Below are 18,908 nucleotides of genomic sequence, written 5' to 3' on the forward strand. Positions count from 1 at the left end.
ATGAGTTTTAGGTGGAGAGTGGGAGGTAGATATGGTCACTATAAATTGTGTACATGCATGAAATTATCAATAAATTTTAAAACTTTACATTAAAACATGTTATTTGCTCAAGTGCAGACCTAAGCAGTCAGATGGACAGGTGAGTGAGCCCCTGCCATCTGGACTGCCCCACTTCCTAGACTCAATTCCCAAGTCCCATTCAATAGCCTCTCCCTTTTCACTTCACTACCTGCCTGGAACTAGATCCTTGCCTCCAATTTCAGAAGTCTCCAGCTGCTCAGATGTGAGCTATACCAGGTAGAAGAGACTATGGTACAGTTACACTAGATGGTAAGGAGGTCAGGTCAGTGTGGATGACGAAAGGACCCTCATCAGAAAAAGCAAAATAAGGAAGATATTCACGGAGGCAAAAAAAGTTGAGGATAATGTAGGAAATCAGCTACATGTACTAAGCCAGATCAAATATATGAAAATATTTAGAATTACAGGAAGATAGCTCTCACTCTGAACAAAATGGAGTTTTTGGTATAAGAAAAGGTGGAAGACACCGCCAGAACCTGAAGGAAACAGACCGGATAAACAGTTCTCTGCACCCAAATCCCGTGGGAGGGAGAGCTAAACCTTCAGAGAGGCGGACACGCCTGGGAAACCAGAAGAGACTGCACTCTGTGCACATCCAGACGCCAGAGGAAAACACCAAACGCCATCTGGAACCCTGGTGCACGGAGGCTCCCGGAAAGAGCGGCGCAGATCTTCCCGGTTGCTGCCGCCGCGGAGAGGACTTAGGCAGTACCCCACGAGCAAACTTGAGCCTTGGAAACGCAGGTAGGACCAACTTTTCCCCTGCAAGAAACCTGCCTGGTGAACTCAGGACACACAGAGGCAAAATTCCTCTAGGACCGGGCACTTCCTGTGTTTACCGGAAGTCCCACACCCGCGGATCCCGGCCCGCAGCAGCTCTCTGCTCCCAAACCCCGTGGGAGAGAGACCTCACCGCCTGATCAGGTGGGCACTCCTGAGGCTGCAGAGCGGAGGAGACCACCAACACTGCCCACCCCTGCCCACATCCCTGGCCCAAGAGGCAACTGTATAAGGCCTCTGGGTTCCCGTAGGGGAGGGCCCAGGAGCGGCAGGATCCCTGCGCCTGAGACACCGCCAGAACCTGAAGGAAACAGACCGGATAAACAGTTCTCTGCACCCAAATCCCGTGGGAGGGAGAGCTAAACCTTCAGAGAGGCGGACACGCCTGGGAAACCAGAAGAGACTGCACTCTGTGCACATCCAAACGCCAGAGGAAAACACCAAACGCCATCTGGAACCCTGGTGCACGGAGGCTCCCGGAAAGAGCGGCGCAGATCTTCCCGGTTGCTGCCACAGCGGAGAGGACTTAGGCAGTACCCCACGAGCAAACTTGAGCCTTGGAACCACAGGTAGGACCAACTTTTCCCCTGCAAGAAACCTGCCTGGTGAACTCAAGACACAGGCCCACAGGAACAGCTGAAGACCTGTAGAGAGGAAAAACTACACGCCCGAAAGCAGAACACTCTGTCCCCATAACTGGCTGAAAGAAAACAGGAAAACAGGTCTACAGCACTCCTGACACACAGGCTTATAGGACAGTCTAGCCACGGTCAGAAATAGCAGAACAAAGTAACACTAGAGATAATCTGATGGCGAGAGGCAAGCGCAGGAACCCAAGCAACAGAAACCAAGACTACATGGCATCATCGGAGCCCAATTCTCCCACCAAAGCAAACACTGAATATCCAAACACACCAGAAAAGCAAGATCTAGTTTCAAAATCATATTTGATCATGATGCTGGAGGACTTCAAGAAAGACATAAAGAACTCCCTTAGAGAACAAGTAGAAGCCTACAGAGAGGAATCGCAAAAATCCCTGAAAGAATTCCAGGAAAACACAATCAAACAGTTGAAGGAATTAAAAATGGAAATAGAAGCAATCAAGAAAGAACACATGGAAACAACCCTGGACATAGAAAATCAAAAGAAAAGACAAGGAGCTGTAGATACAAGCTTCACCAACAGAATACAAGAGATGGAAGAGAGAATCTCGGGAGCAGAAGATTCCATAGAAATCATTGACTCAACTGTCAAAGATAATGTAAAGCGGAAAAAGCTACTGGTCCAAAACATACAGGAAATCCAGGACTCAATGAGAAGATCAAATCTAAGGATAATAGGTATAGAAGAGAGTGAAGATTCCCAGCTCAAAGGACCAGTAAATATCTTCAACAAAATCATAGAAGAAAACTTCCCTAACCTAAAAAAAGAGATACCCATAGGTATACAAGAAGCCTACAGAACTCCAAATAGATTGGACCAGAAAAGAAACACCTCCCGTCACATAATTGTCAAAACACCAAACGCACAAAATAAAGAAAGAATATTAAAAGCAGTAAGGGAAAAAGGTCAAGTAACATATAAAGGCAGACCTATCAGAATCACACCAGACTTTTCGCCAGAAACTATGAAGGCCAGAAGATCCTGGACAGATGTCATACAGACCCTAAGAGAACACAAATGCCAGCCCAGGTTACTGTATCCTGCAAAACTCTCAATTAACATAGATGGAGAAACCAAGATATTCCATGACAAAACCAAATTTACCCAATATCTTTCTACAAATCCAGCACTACAAAGGATAATAAAGGGTAAAGCCCAACATAAGGAGGCAAGCTATACCCTAGAAGAAGCAAGAAACTAATCGTCTTGGCAACAAAACAAGGAGAATGAAAGCACACAAACATAACCTCACATCCAAATATGAATATAACAGGAAGCAATAATCACTATTCCTTAATATCTCTCAATATCAATGGCCTCAACTCCCCAATAAAAAGACATAGATTAACAAACTGGATACGCAACGAGGACCCTGCATTCTGCTGCCTACAGGAAACACACCTCAGAGACAAAGACAGACACTACCTCAGAGTGAAAGGCTGGAAAACAACTTTCCAAGCAAATGGTCAGAAGAAGCAAGCTGGAGTAGCCATTCTAATATCAAATAAAATCAATTTTCAATTAAAAGTCATCAAAAAAGATAAGGAAGGACACTTCATATTCATCAAAGGAAAAATCCACCAAGATGAACTCTCAATCCTCATCTTCGGTTGGTTTATATACAAGTGTGCAATTTCTAGGCTTGAAAGTAAAATGATGCTATCTGGTGCTGGATAGAGGAGCCTTATTTTTTATTATGGCAGCTTGCTATTTTTGTAATATGGTGATTTGGTTGAACACATTAAAGTACAGTAGTAACTGATCTCCCCCTCTTCCTGGATGAGTGAGGAGATGATTAAATGTTGATGTCAGCATCCATGAGCATATTCAGATGAGCTTCTGCTTCTGTTGAAAAGGATGCTGTGTTTGATTGTGGTCCGAAGCTTTGAAGCACTACTTGGCATCTCCTTCCTTGGAGGTCTCACTGTTTAAACATAACAGATTTGATAGCTTGTTGGTAAGGTGAGGTCCAGCTTGTCTCCACTAGGTCATCTTCATGTGAATCCGGTGGTTATACGGTTTTGTTCTAGGGATATTTCATTTTTTTTAATAACGGTTTTAGCTGACATTCATGGAGAGAATGAATCCTTAGAAGTGTGCCACTAGTGAAAGGAAATCCTGTCTAGAGTATGTTTCTTTACAAAGCTGTGTCACACCATCCTTTGGGCCCTCTGCTGGAAAAGTAGAATCAAGTCTCAAATAATGCCTTTTAAATTGTATCCTCTAGTATTATAGATGTAGGACAGTACTGTATCATACCTCTGTGGATGTAAAATAGCTTGTACCTGCTTTATGATACGTAGTAGTGACCGTGCTTTATCAGAGCTGTTTTTAATGATGTTGCTCAGAATGTTTTCTTTCCAGATGATGATTGAGAAGCTAATTTAAAAAAAAAATGGTGCCAGGTACCACAAGAGTAACAGAACTGTGCTGTTTTCTCGGGTTTTGTTTTTTTACTTTCTTTTTTTAATGGAGTGTGCTGGATGTCTCTACAGTTTTGTTCAGATGACTGCAGAACCTGGAAAAGCTGTTGCTGCTGTTGATGCATAACACACTGCTATTATTGGTCTTTTTATATAAATATAAATATATATATACAGATATATAATTTGAATTTTTTGAAACTTTACCTGTGCTGTCAACTTTCGAAAAAAGTATCCCCGTTTACTGTGTTGAGTTGGCACTGTACAGAAATTAACAGCCATATTGGTCTAGAAATGTTGAACTTAAGTTTTTTCCATTTGTACAGGGGTAACACACTGTATTAAATATGTAAGGTCTTATATACGTGGGTTTGATTACAAAAACTAATAAAGTATTCTCTAAATAAAAAAAATAAAGTAAATGTTATACCATTAAAAAAAAAAAGAAAGAAGAAATTTCTCATTTTAGAGAAAACAGCATTATAGACTGAGTCACATTTGCTTAAATGTTGGGTAGGTGTGTGATAGGACAGAGGAAGAAAAGAGATGCGATGTAGTATTTTAGCAACTGCAGGTGGTTTAGAATCTGAAGTATAAAGTGATGAGAAATAAGACACATGTAAGAAAAAAAAGTATATCAAAAATGAATGGCATAAGAAGCAATTTAAAAAACCTAATGGCTTTCCCAATTTTTAATTGGTAAAGTAGAAAAGGCTGAGATAGGCTTATCAGTAATTTGCTTTTCCGATCCAGGACACTTGTGAGGATAGAAGACAATTTGCCTAGGACAAGGACCATCCAGCTCCTTGGGTTGCCCTAACAGAGAACACGATCGTCTCACCTTAGAAAGCAATGCGCTGCTGTTAGCAGGAATCTTTCGCCAATGAGAGATGCTCCACAGTGGTGTTTGCCATTCACCCTGAGACTCGCTTGCCAAGGCCATTCTCCTTTCTGAGCCGTGGAGCCTCCCGTGATTCTGTCATAGGTTGCCGACATTCTTGGCCGTCTCCCGCAGCCTTCAGAGGTAGTCGGTTTGATTTCATTGAGAATAGAAAGATATTGTCGTGTGTGTGACAATGCAGAAAGTGGACTGGGCTTTTAGCAGTTCTGCTCGGTTACATCTGATGCCGTCAGCATCCAACACTACATAGGAATAGGACCATCCATACAGGAAGCAGCAGCAGCAGCCCCAAGAGTCTCTCACATGGTTCCTTTAACCCTTGGAGAATATGTAAGTTGTGGAAGGCAAAGCCATGGTTAACCCATGGGCTCTGCCACTAGACTGCTGGATTTGAACCCTAGGCTTATCTTTTAAGAGCTGGGTGAATCCAGGCAAGTTTTGCACTTTTTTATTTTTCTGGGCCATCATCTCTGAAATGCAATTCTAATCACACCCCTCTGTGGAGCGTTCTGAAGATTGTGTGAGCTATTACTGCATGTAAAATGTACTGTTCCCTGTTGTAATGATCTTGACTTTTACCGTTTAGATTACCTCATATTTCATTGGAAAGCGATTTGCACTTACGGTTGTTGATAATCTTCTCAGCATCAACTTTAGTGATTTCTGAAATAGAGCAAAAAAAAAAAAATCCACATTAAATTTAAGCTGGGCAGTAGAGATAGCATTTCCCACAGACCAGAAGGCCCAGCAGTGATTGGTATCCAGAACAAAGTATCATAAAAAGGTAAGAATTAGCTTATTGGAATTTTTCTTCTGCTACATTTGAACACATTGTATTAAAGGACTATCTTCATACTTTCATTGAGGAATTACATTTTGCTAACTGGAGCTAATATTTTCATTAACATCATCTAATGTCAAAAATCAGGACTATCTTCTCTTGAAAAAAAGGATTAAGTTCCATAAGTAAATCTGAATCATGTCAGTACCTAAAAGAACTACTAAAAAGTAACAAGTATTAAGATGCAAATCTAATGTTAATTTTCATACATCAAGAAAATACAAACAAGATATACCATCATTTAACAATGTTTGCTAAATGTATGAATACCTAGTGTAGAATAAGAAGCCATCCCATTTTGTTCTAAGCAACCACAAAATGTACTAGGAAAGGGATGAAAGAATGAGTTTTCTGTAATCTATGAAAATATTCATTTAAAAATTATACTGAGGACAGTCTTATACTTGGTGTTTATGACACGTTCTAAGCACAAAATGATAAACTGGCATTGTGCTCATCCAATGGGTATGCTTACCCGTGAGCTTCAGAGACCCAGGATCTGTAGTCAAGGATCCTGAGTTGTTCTCCAGCATCTGATGTAAGATGCTTTCAATTCTTCTTCTTAGGTTTTCCTTGTTTGACCAGGGGTCCTTAAACACCAGCCATATATGTGCTGTCACGCTGTTGTTTTCAGGACTGGAGACAATATAAAGTTCTCAGACAGTATTAAGGCTCACATTTCCTCCTTTCCTCTTTCTTATCTCGATTCAGCTTCCTCTTTATGGGTTTGCACAATAACATCACTTTAGATGAAGCTTTTAGTCTGTCACATGCTTACATGTATGTGTCCACTAAAGACGCATAGCTACACTGTGCATTTTGGAGGACATAAGGTTCTATATACTTCTCAGAAACAGAACTAGCCTGAGGTACCTCGGAAAGACGATCGCTGAAGACCTGACTCAGATCTCTATATTCAACAATCACTTGTTGAGCAATTGCTATCGATGCGAGACTTTGCTGAATTTCACTGAGTGATGACTAAGGCACAGTTCCTACCCTCTAGGAATTTTCAGACTTTAACGAGAGATAAGGTGTGTGTGAAAAGGACTGTAACAAATGAGGAAGAAACAGAAAGGCATTTTTTTTTACTAGAGGTACTTGGAGGAGTTACACATAACTTTTACTTAAGGAGTTAAGGAAAAGTTCATGGAAGCATTAATAAACAATGAACATTAAAGTACAAAAAAAAAAAAAGAAAAGGTGGAGAAAATTTAATGAGTCTTGAGGTACTCTGTTCAAATACAATCAATGTGAACTCTCATTTTCCTTTTATTAGTTGATAATCTGAATTGAGTTATTTTTGAGAATAAATGCTTTTGGATAAGAGGTAAATAAATAAATAACGCAGTCAACAAGAACCAGGCAATATGACACCACCAGAGCCCAGCTAGCTTATGATAGCAAGACCTGAATATTCAAGTGCAGCTAAAGCATAAGAAAATGACCTTAAAAATAACTTTATGAAGATGATAGAAATACTTAAAGAAGAAATGAAAAACGCCTTAAAATTGAAAACAAACAAACAAAGAAAAAGTTGGAGCAAATCAATAAATTTATTAAAGAATGCCAAAAATGTCAGGGATTGGGGGTGGGGGACAGATGAAGGACCTGAACTATTCAAGACATGAATATTGAAATAGAAGCAATAAAGAAAACACAAGGGAATTCTGGAGATGGAAAATCTTGGTAAGCGAACAGCAACTGAGATGCAAGCATCACCAACATATTATAAGAGATGGAAGAATCTCAAGAATTCAAGATATAATAGAAGAAAATTTCAAGAAAATTCTAAACTTGATACCCCCAAACAATGCCCAAAACTATTCCCTAGCCACAGAAAGACTCAAAAAATAAAGAAAATTAAAGATCAAATTATTTCAGGAACATTGATTCAGAAATACTCAAGAAACCATGCCTCTTAAAGTACACCCAAGAGAGGTAAACTGCATCCTATTCCTCTTGCATTCCACTTTATGCCCCACAACTGTACCTGCTTTCCCAGAGGGTCACCAGCATCAGGGACACCAGGTAAGACCAAGCCGCATGTCCACCAACTTCCCTTAAAGCACATGAAAGAGCAATAAATTTCAACCTATCCCCTGGATTCTATTTCCAGGCCTGCAACTCTGCTTGCTTTCCCAGAGGCAACACAGGTACAAGGACATCAGTACATACTGATAATAGGAAGACAAGAAGCAACATTGCAACCCGAAAAAGGAGGAAGAGGAGGAGGAGGAGGAGGAGGAGGAGGAGGAGGAAGAGGAGGAGGAAGAGGAGAGAAGAAGAAGAAGAAGAAGAAGAAGAAGAAGAAGAAGAAGAAGAAGAAGAGGAAGAGGAAGAGGAAGAGGAAGAGGAAGAGGAAGAGGAAGAGGAAGAGGAAGAAGATGACAATGACGACAAAAACGAAGAGAAGAAGAAGAGGAAGAGGAAGAGGAAGAGGAGGAGGAAGAAGAAGAAGAAGAAGAAGAAGAAGAAGAAGAAGAAGAAGAAGAAGAAGAAGAAGATGATGATGACAAAAATGAAGAGAAGAAGAAGAAGAGGGAGAGGGAGGGGGAGGGGGAGGGGGAGGAGGAGGAGGAGGAGGAGGAGAAGAAGAAAAAGAAGAAGAAGAAGAAGAAGAAGAAGAAGAAGAAGAAGAAGAAGAAGAAGAAGAAGAAGAAGAAGAAGAAGAAGAAGAAGAAGAAGAAGAAGAAGAAAGAAGAAAGAAAAGAAAAAACCATAAAACAGTGAAGACCTCCTACTAGACCTGAAGTCTTGCTGTTCCTCCCCAGAATACAATGTCACTCAGGCCAGAAGACTGAATAGAAACAGAAATCAAATGGTGAAAAACTTTAACCCATCCAACAAAGATAAACTCAGAAATTAGCTCCTAAATCTATCATAACCGCAAAGCCTAGATGGCTGAAGGACACCTTGAAAACACAATCAACAACCCGCCAAGGCAATAATGGCCACATGAGGGTCCAGCTATTCTACTACAGAAAACTCTAACACAGATGAAGCACTAAAAAATTAACTTGAGTCAAATATTATGGAGATGATAGAGGCCATTAAAAAGAAAATCCTGCCCTCCCGGTCTGAACTAGTGCCCTGAGCAGACCTTGGGCACTGGCAACCACTTCTACAATACCCAGAGGAAGCTGACGCCCAGCTATTCTGAAACACCCAGGATCGCAAGAGCGGTCACATCTTGCCCAACACCTGCCCCAACACCCAAAGTAACTGGATCCCCCAGGATCCAAAGGCACAGGAAGCCCAGCCCAACCAGTGGTGCAGGATACTTTCGGTCTGAACCAGTTCCCTAAGCAGACCTGGGGTACTGGCTTGTTATCCACTCTTGGGACACCCAGAGGGAACCTAACTCCCAGGAATTCTGAAATGTCAAGGATCACAGGATCACAGAGGAAGCTCGACTCCCAGGAGATCGGACACAACCAGGAGCACTAGGAGCGCTGACAAAATCAAGATGACAGTTGAGACCACAACATCTTTCCCAACACTCAGCTAAACTGGGGCACCTACAGTTGAGAAAGCTTGATTCCTAGGAGCTCTGATACAACAGGATATCAGAAGCTTGATCACACCAGGAATTCAGGATCTCAGAGGCAGTTAGACTCCCCAGAGCTCTGACACACCCAGGATCTTAAGATCACAGAATCCCAGAATCGTAGGATCACAGAGACAGGTAGACTCTGAGGAGTTCTGACACAACCAGGATCATAGGAGGGACAGGCTCCAGTCAGAGACAATGAGGGTAAGTAGCATTAGAGATAACCAGATGGCAAGAGGGAGACACAGGAACATAAGGAAAAGAAACCAAGGTTACTTGGAATCAGCAGAACCCAGTTCTTCTAATAAAGCAAGTCCTAGATAATCTATCACACCGGAAAAGCAAGATTTGGATTTAAAATTACATCCCATGATGATGATAGAGGACTTTAGGAAGGACATAAATTACTCCCTTAAAGACCTATAGAAAAACTCAGGTAAACAAGTAGAAGCCCGTAAAGAGGAAACAAACAAACAAAAATCCTTTAAAGAATTACAGGAAAAGACAACCAAACAGGTGGAAGAATTGAACAAAACCATCCAAGATCTAAAAATGGAAATAGAAACAATAAAAAAAATAAAAAAGGGAGACAGTACTGGAGATAGAAAACCTTGGAAAGAGATCAGGAGTCATAGGTGCAAGCATCACTGATAGAATACAAGAGATAGAAGAGTGAATCTCAGGTACAGAAGATATCATAGGAAACATTGACCCAACAGTTAAAGAAAATGAAAAATGAAAAAACAAAACAAAAAACAAAATAAGAAAACAAAAAACCTCCTACTCCAAAACATTCAGGAAATCCACACTGAAAAGACCAAACCTAAGGATAATAGTTATAGAAGAGAGTAAAGATTGCCAACGTAAAGGGCCAGTAAATATCTTCAACAAAATTATATATATAAAAAATCCCGGGGCTGGGGATTTAGCTCAGTGGTAGAGCGCTTACCTAGGAAGCGCAAGGCCCTGGGTTCGGTCCCCAGCTCCAAAAAAAAAAAAAAAAAAAATCCCTAACATAAAGAAAGAGATGTGTATGAACATACAAGAAGCCTAGAGAACTGCAAATAAACTGGATCAAAAAAGAAACTCCTTCTGTCACACAATAATTGAAACACCAAATGCACAAAACAAAGAAAATTAAAAGCAGTAAGGGGAAAGGGGCAAGTAACATGTAAATGCAGAGCTATCAGAATTCTACCTGACTTCTCACCAGAGACTATGAAAGCCAAAAGGTCCTGGGCAGATGTCATACAGACCTTAAGAAAGCACAAATGCTGGCCCAGGCTACTATAGCCAGCAAAACTCTTAATTACCATAAATGGGAGAACCTAGATATTTCATGAGAAAACCAAATTTAAACAGTATCTTCAAACAAATTCAGTCCTAAAAAGGATAATAGATGGAAAACTACAACACAAGCAGGGAAGCTAAATCTTAGAAAATGCAAGAAAATAATCCTCTTTCAACAAGCCCAAAAGAAGATAGCCACACAAACCTAATTCCACCTCTAACAACAAAAATAACAGGAAACAACAATCACTATTCCTTAATTTCTGTTAATATCAATGAACTCAATTCCGCAAGAAAAAGACAGAGACTAACAGACTAGATATGTAAACAGGACTCAGCATTTTGCTGCATACAGGAAAGCACCTTAGTGACAAAGACAGAAACTACCTCAGATTAAAAGTCTGGAAAAATTTTTGCAAGCAAATGGTCCAAAGAAACAAACTGGAGTAGTTATTCTAATATCAAATAAAATTGACTTTCAAACAAAAATTATCAAAAAACATAAGAAAGGACACTTCATACTCATCAAAGGAAAAAAATCTACCAAGATTAACTCTCAATTCTGAACATCTGTGCTCCAAATGCAAGGGAACCTACATTCATAAATGAAACCTTACTAAAGCTCAAAGCACACATTGCACCTCACACAATAATTGTAGATTTCAACATCCCACTCTCATCAGCATACAGATCATGGAAACAGAAACTAAACAGAGACACAGCGAAACTAACAAAAGCTATGAAGCAAATGGATTTAACAGATATCTATAGAACATTTCATCCTAAAACAAAAGAATATACCTTCTTCTCAGCAATTCATGGTACCTTCTCCAAAATTGACCATATAATCAATCACAAAACAGGCCTCAACAGATACAAGAAGACTGAAATAATCCTGTGCATCCTATCAGATCACCAGGAACTAAGACTGGTCTTTAATAAAAACAAAAACACATAAATCCATATACACATGGAAGCTGAACAACGCTTTACTCAATGACAACTTGGTCAAGGAAGAAATAAAGAAATAAAAGACTTTTTAGAATTTAATGAAAATGAAGGAACAACATACCCAAACTTAGGGGACACAATAAAAGAGTGTTAAGAGGAAAACTCATAGCTCTGAGTGCCTCCAAAAAGAAACTGGAAAAGAACACACACTAGCAGCTTGACAGAACACCTGAAAGCTCTAGAACAAAAAGAAGCAAATATACCAAGAGGAGTAGACAGCAGGAAATAATCAAACTCATGACTGAAATCAACCAAGTAGAAACAAAAGGAACTATATATAAAATATCTACAAAACTAGGAGCTGGTTCTTTGAGAAAATTGACAAAATAGATAAACCCTTAGCCGAACTAGCCAGAGAGCACAGACGGAGTATCCAAATTAACAAAATTAGAAATGAAAAGGGAGACATAACAACAGAATCTGAGGAAATTCAAAAAATCATCAGATCCTACTACAAAAGCCTATATTCAACAAAAACTGGAAAATCTGAAGGAAATGGACAATTTTCAAGACAGATACCAGGTACTAAAGTTAAATCAGTATCAGATAAACAGTTCCATAACTCCTTTAGAAATAGAAGCAGTCATTAAAATCTCCCAACCAAAACAAAGCCCAGTACTAGACGGGTTTTATGCAGAATTCTTTCAGGTCTTCAAAGAAGACCTAATACTAATACTGTTTAAACTATTCCACCAAATAGAAACAGAAGGAACATTACCCAATTCTTTCTTTAAATCCACAATTATGCTTATACCTAAACCACATAAAGACTGAAAAAAGAAAGAAATTTCAGACGAATTGCCCTAATGAATATTGATGCAAAAATACTCAATAAAATTCTTTCAATCTGAATCCAAGAAAACAACAAACTAATCATCCATCATGATGAAATAGGCTTCAGCCCAGGGATGCAGGAATAGTTCAATATACAGAAATCATCAATATAATCCACTATATAAACAAAATCAAAGAAAAAAGCACATGATCATCTCATTAGATGCTGAGAAAGCTTTTGACAAAATTCGACACCCCTTCATGATAAAAGTTTTAAGATCAGGAATTGAAGACCCATACCTAAACACAGTAAAAATAATATACAGCAAACAACTAGCCAACATCAAACTAAATGGAGAGGAACTAAAAGGAATCTTACTAAAATCAGGGACTAGACAAGGATGCCCACTCTCTCCCTACATATTCATTGTAATACTCAAAGTCCAAGCAAGAGCAATTAGACAAAAAAAAATCAAAGGGATACAAACTTGAAAGGAAGAAGTCAAAATATTATATTTGCAGATATTGTGAAAGTATACCTATGTGAATTCAAAAATTCCACCAGAGAACTCCTAAACCTGTTAAAAATGTTTCAACAAAGTGGCTGGATACAAAATTAACTAAAACAAAATTAATAGCCTTCCTCTACTCAAAAGATAAACAGGCTGAGAAAGAAATTAGGGAAACAACACCCTTCACAATAGTCACAAAAATGCCTCAATGTAACTCTAACCAAGCAAGTGAATGATCTGTATGACAAGAACTTCAAGTCTCTGAAGAAAGAAATTGAAGAAGATATCAAAAGATGGAAAGACCTCCCATGCTCATGGATTGGTAGGATTAATATAGTAAAAATGGCCATCTTGCTAAAAGCAATCTACAGATTCAATGCAATCCTCATCAAAATTTCAGCTCAATTCTTCATAGAGTTAGAAAGAGCAATTTGCAAATTTATTTAGAATAACAAAAAAAACCCAGAATAGCGAAAACTATTCTCAACAATAAAAGAACTTCTGGGGGAAGCACCATCCCTGACTTCAATGCAATAGCAATAGTGATTTTAAAAAAACAAAAAACAAACAAACAAACAAACAAAACTATGGTGTTGGCACAGAGACAGGCAGGTAGATCAATGGAATAGAATTGAAGTCCCAGAAATGAACCTACATATCTATGTTCACTTGATCTTTGACAAAGGACCTAAAGCCATCCAGTGGCAAAAAAGCATTTTCAACAAATGGTGGCAGTCAGGCATGTAGAAGAAGGCAAATTAATCCATACATATCAACTTGTACAAATCTTAAGTCCAAGTAGATCAAGGACAACCAAATAACATCAGATTCTCTGAAACTAATTGAAGAGAAAGTAGGGAAGATGCTCAAACAAGTGGGCACAGGGGAAATTTACCAATGGCTTATGCTCGAAGAATTGACAAATGGGACCTCATAAAATTACAAAGCTTTAGTAAGGCAAAGAACACCATCAATAGAACAAAACTGCAATCTACAGATTAGAAAAATATCTTTACCAACCCTACATCCGATAGAGGGCTAATATCCAACATATACAAAGAACTCAAGAAGGTAGACTTCAGAGTATCAAACAACCTTATTTAAACAATGGGGTACAGAGCTAAAAAAAAAATTCCCAACCAAGGAATCTTTAATGGCCAAAAGCACCTAAAGAAATGTTCAACATCCTTAGTCATCAGGGAAATGCAAATCAAAACAACCTTGAGATTCTACCCCACACCTGTCAGATTGTCTAAGATAAAAACCTCAGATGACAAGAGATGCTCATGAGGATGTGGAGAAAGAGGAACACTCCTCCATTGTTGGTGGGATTGCAAACTGGTACAACCACTCTGGAAATCAGTCTGGTAGTTACTCAGGAAATTGGACATAGTACTACCTATTGACCCAGATATACAAATCCTGGGCATATACTCAAAAGATGTTCTAATATATAACAAGGACACATGCTTTACTATGTCATACCAGCCTTATTTGTAGTAGCCAGAAGCTTGAAAGAACCCAGATGTTCTTCAACAGAGGAATGAATACAGAAAATGTGGTACATGAGTACTACTCACTATTAAAAACAATAACTTCATGAAATTCTTATGAATTTCATTCATTCAAATGAATGAAACTAAAATATATCATCTGGAGTGAGGTAACCCATTCACAAAAGAACTCACTGATAAGTGGGTATTAGCCCAAAAGCTTAGACTACCCAAGATACAATTTACAGAGTACATGAAGCTCAGGAAGAAGAAAGACCAAAGTGTGGATGCTTCAGTCCTTCTTAGAAGGTGGAACAAAATATTCACAGGAGAAAATACAGATGTGGAGCAGAGACTGAAGGAAAAGCCATCCAGAGACTGCCACACATGGGGATCCATTCCACATGTAGTCACCAAACCCAGTCATTTTTGGGGATACCAAGAGCTGCATGCTGCCAGGAGCCTGATATAGTTGTCTTCTGAGAGGTTCTGCTCACAGCAAACCATTGGACCAAGAACGGTGTGCCCAATGGAGGAGTTAGAAAAAGGACTGAGGTAACTGAAGGGATTTGCAACCCCATTGGAACAAAAAACAATATCAACCAAACAGACACCCCAGTGCTCTGAGGGACTAAACATCCAACAAAAGAGTAAACATGGAGGGACCCATGGCTCCAGCCACATATGTAGCAGAGGATGGCCTTGCAGGGCATCAATGGGAGGAGAGGCCCTTATTCCTGTGAAGGCTCAATGCCCCAGTGTAATAGAATGCCAGGCCAAGAAAGTGGGAAGGTAGGTGTGGAAGAACCCTCATGGAGCAGGGCAGGGGTGATGGGTTAGGGGTTTGCAGAGGGGAAACCCAGAAGGAAGATAACATTTGAAATGTAGATAAAGAAAATATCCAATAAAAATGGAAAATAAAAAGAAAATGCCTTAAAGAAATACAGAAAAATACAATCAAATGGGTGAAGAAATTGAAAAAAACTTCTCAAGACCTGAGTGACTCCAAAAAGAAACTAGAAAAAGAATATACTCGCAACTTGACAGCACACCTGAAAGTGTTAGCATTAAAGAAGGGATAGCATTTGACACGGAAAGAAAGAAATTATCCAATTAAAAAGAAAAAAGAAAATGACCTGAACATGTTTATAGAAGCTATAAAGAAAACAATAACTGAGCAAATTACAAAACTTAAAGCCTAGGTAAGAAATGAGGAACTACAGTCTCAAGCACCACCATTAGAGTACAGGAGATAGAAGAGAAGAGCTCGGGTATAGAAGAAATTGATACTTCAGTCAAAGAAGGTGTTAAATATAAAAAGTTCTGGGCAGACATCCTGAGACCGCAGGAAAGACTGCCACCTCTGCACACCTCTGCCCACATCTCTGGTCCAGGGGGGAACTGCACAGTGTCTCTGGACACAGGGATATAGGAACAGACAGCCACAAGTACCCGCAGTTCTGTCTGTGCCCAGGACTGAACTGAATCTGCCAAACAGCTGCCTTCATCCATATCCCATGGGAGAGAGAGCTGGACCCTCAGAAGTGTGGGATACTCCTGAAAAGTCAGAGGAGACTACCCTCTGCCCACAGTCCAGACCCAAGAGGGAATCGCATAGTGGCAACTATGCCTGCTGGGTGCAAGGACCTAGAGCAATCAGGTACAGGACCCTTTGATTCCTGCCCACACCTAGAGATGGAAGACAGTCTCCAGGAGCATTGATACACCTGAAATGAGAGCACCTGTTCTCAGGAAAGGCTGAACGAAAACAGGAAAACAGTTCTACGGGAGTGCTGACACAGAGGCCTACAGCAGGGTCAAGTCACTCTCAGAAACAGCAGGACAAGCAAACACCAGAGACAACCCAATGGCTAGAGGCAAGGGCAGGAAACTATGCAACCTATGCAAACAGAAACCAAGACTACTTTGCATCATCAGAGCCCAGTTCTCCCACCAAAGAAAATACTGGATATCCAAACACACCAGAAAAGCAAGATTTAGTTTTACAATCACATTTTTTGATAATGATGGAGGACTTCAAGGAAGACATAAAGAACTACCTTAAAGAAATGCAGGAAAACACAAGTAAACAAGTAGAAGTCATTAGAGAAGAAATACAAAAATCCCTAAATGAATTACAGGAAAATACAACCAACCAGGTGAACAAATAGAAAATGGAAATAGAAACAATAAGGGAGAGAAGCCTGGATATAGAAAGACCTGTATGACAAGAACTTAAAGTCTCTGAAGAAACAAAATTAAAGATATCAGTTGGTGGAAAGATCTTCCATGCTCATGGATCAGTAGGACTAACATAGTAAAAATGAGTACATTACCAAAAGCAACATACAGAATCAATGCAATTCCCATTAAAAATTCCAATACAATTAATTCCATACTTTGAAAGAACAATATTCAATTTCATATGGAAAAACAAAAACTCCAGAAGAGCTATAACAATCCTGTACAATAAAAAACTTTGAGTGATATCAACATCACTGATTTCAAGGTATACTATAGAACAATACAAATAAAAATTGCATGGTATTAGCATAAAGTCAACAAACAGGTTGATCCATAGATTTTATTCGCAGCTCCAGACATAAGTCTGCACAACGATGGAAAACTGATTTTTTATAAAGAATCAAGAAATATACAATGGAAAAAGAAAACATCTTCAACAAATTGTGCTGGTCTACATGTAGAAGAATACAAATAGATCCACATCTATCTTCCTGCAGAAAACTGAAGTCCAAGCAAATCAAGGACCTCAACATAAGACCAGATACGTTAAACCTGACAGAAGAGAAAATAGAGAATACCTTTGAATGTATTGGCACAGGAGATAACTTCTTGAACATAACTCCAAGAACTCAGGCATTAAGATTTACAAATAATAAGTGGGATCTTGTGAAATTGAAAAACTTCTATAAAGTAATAGATACCACCAAAAGACAAAACAGCTGCCTATGGAATGGGAAAGGATTTTCACCAGCTCTACATCTGACAGAGGGTTAATAACCAAAATATATGAAGAACTGAAGAAACTAGGCATCGACCAAACAAATAATTCAGTGTAAATATGAGGAGATGTCTAAACAGAGGATTCTAGACAGTGGGATCTCTAATTGAGATGTTAAAAAAAATCTTCAACATCATTAGCCATCAGGGAAGTGTAAATCAAAACAACTCTGAAATTCCACCTTACGCCTGTCAGAATAGCTAAGTCAAAGACACAAGTGACAGCTCATGCTGGCAATGATGTGGAGCAATGTGAATACTTCATTGGTGATGGGAGTTCAAACTTGTATAACCACATTGGAAATCAGTTTGATGTTTTCTCAAAAAACTTGGAAAAGTTCTACCTTATGACACAGTTATACCACTCCTTGATATGATGATATGATAATATACGTAAGCTATCCCAAAACATCTATCGGGGAGCTCATACAACTGACAAACAGCTTCAGCAAAGTGTGTGGATACAAAATTAACAACAACAAAAATCTAGTAGTCCTACTATATACAAACAGTCAACAGGCTGAGAAAGAAATCAGAAGGACAACGCCCTTCACGATAGTCGCAAATAATATAAAGTATACCCAAAGGATGCTCCACCATAATACAAGAACATATCTCTCAACTATGTTCATAGCAGATTTATTCCTAATAGCCAGAAATGTGAAATAACTTAGTTGGTCCTCAAACAAAGAATGGATAGTGAGGATATGGTACCTTTATGCAATGGAGTATTATTCAGCTATTCAAAATAATGAGATCATGAAATTTTCAGGCAAATGGATGGAACTAGAAAAGATCATTCTGAATGAAGTAACTCAGACCCAGAAAGACAAACATAGTGTGAAGTCACTTATAAGAGGATATTAGCTATAAAATACAGAATAGCGGTACCACAATCCACAGACTCAAAGAATCTAAGTAACAAGGAGGGCTCAATTTCTGTACATGTGAATCTCACTGAGAAGGAGAAACAGAGTACACATGTGATAGGGTAAAAGTGATGCAGAAACTGTGGAAGCGGTAAACCAATAACTGGTCCAGCTTGAAACGTATGCCATGAGGAGGACCCCACCTATGACCTTGCTGAAAGGGCCATGGTTCAGAGGCTGGATAGTACAGAGACCCACAATAGAACCAAACATGACCTGAAAAAATGTTAATGATAAAGATACTCTGCTGTACTCATAGATTGGGGTCTTTGTCAATTGTCATCAGAGAGTTTTCACTGATGGAAACAAAGGCAAAGATTTAAGTTAAACATTACGTGGGGCTTGGGGAATTCTGTAGAAGAGGGGGAGGAAGGATCGTTGGAGTCAGAGGGGCCAAGGACTCTACAAGAAAACTTACAGAAACAACTTCAACCAGGGAGCCTTTATAGGACTGACCTAGTCTCTCCACACATATGTGACAGTTATGTAGCTTGGTCGTAGGGAATTTCTAACAGTGGGAGAAGAAGCTGTCTCTAATTCTTTTGCCTTCTTTTGGGACATTTCCCCCCTACTGAGTTGCCTAGCCTTACTGCAACTTGATATGCCATGGGTAGTTGATATCTCCTGATTATTTC

At 39.3% G+C, this 18,908-nt stretch overlaps 1 long non-coding RNA gene across 1 annotated transcript; it reads right to left on the minus strand.

Moving 5' to 3' along the window:
- Positions 1-4,794: 4,794 nt before the first annotated feature.
- Positions 4,795-6,207, minus strand: LOC147996815 (uncharacterized). Its single transcript, XR_015655021.1, has 3 exons — positions 6,166-6,207; positions 5,474-5,512; positions 4,795-4,964 (listed from the first exon to the last, which is right to left on the minus strand). It is a non-coding gene; the product is annotated as an uncharacterized LOC147996815 (long non-coding RNA).
- Between the last annotated feature and the right edge of the window lie 12,701 nt (positions 6,208-18,908).

This window comes from Rattus norvegicus, chromosome 1, assembly GCF_021556685.1.
Source record: "Rattus norvegicus strain SHRSP/BbbUtx chromosome 1, alternate assembly SHRSP_T2T, whole genome shotgun sequence".
Taxonomy (NCBI): domain Eukaryota; kingdom Metazoa; phylum Chordata; class Mammalia; order Rodentia; family Muridae; genus Rattus; species Rattus norvegicus.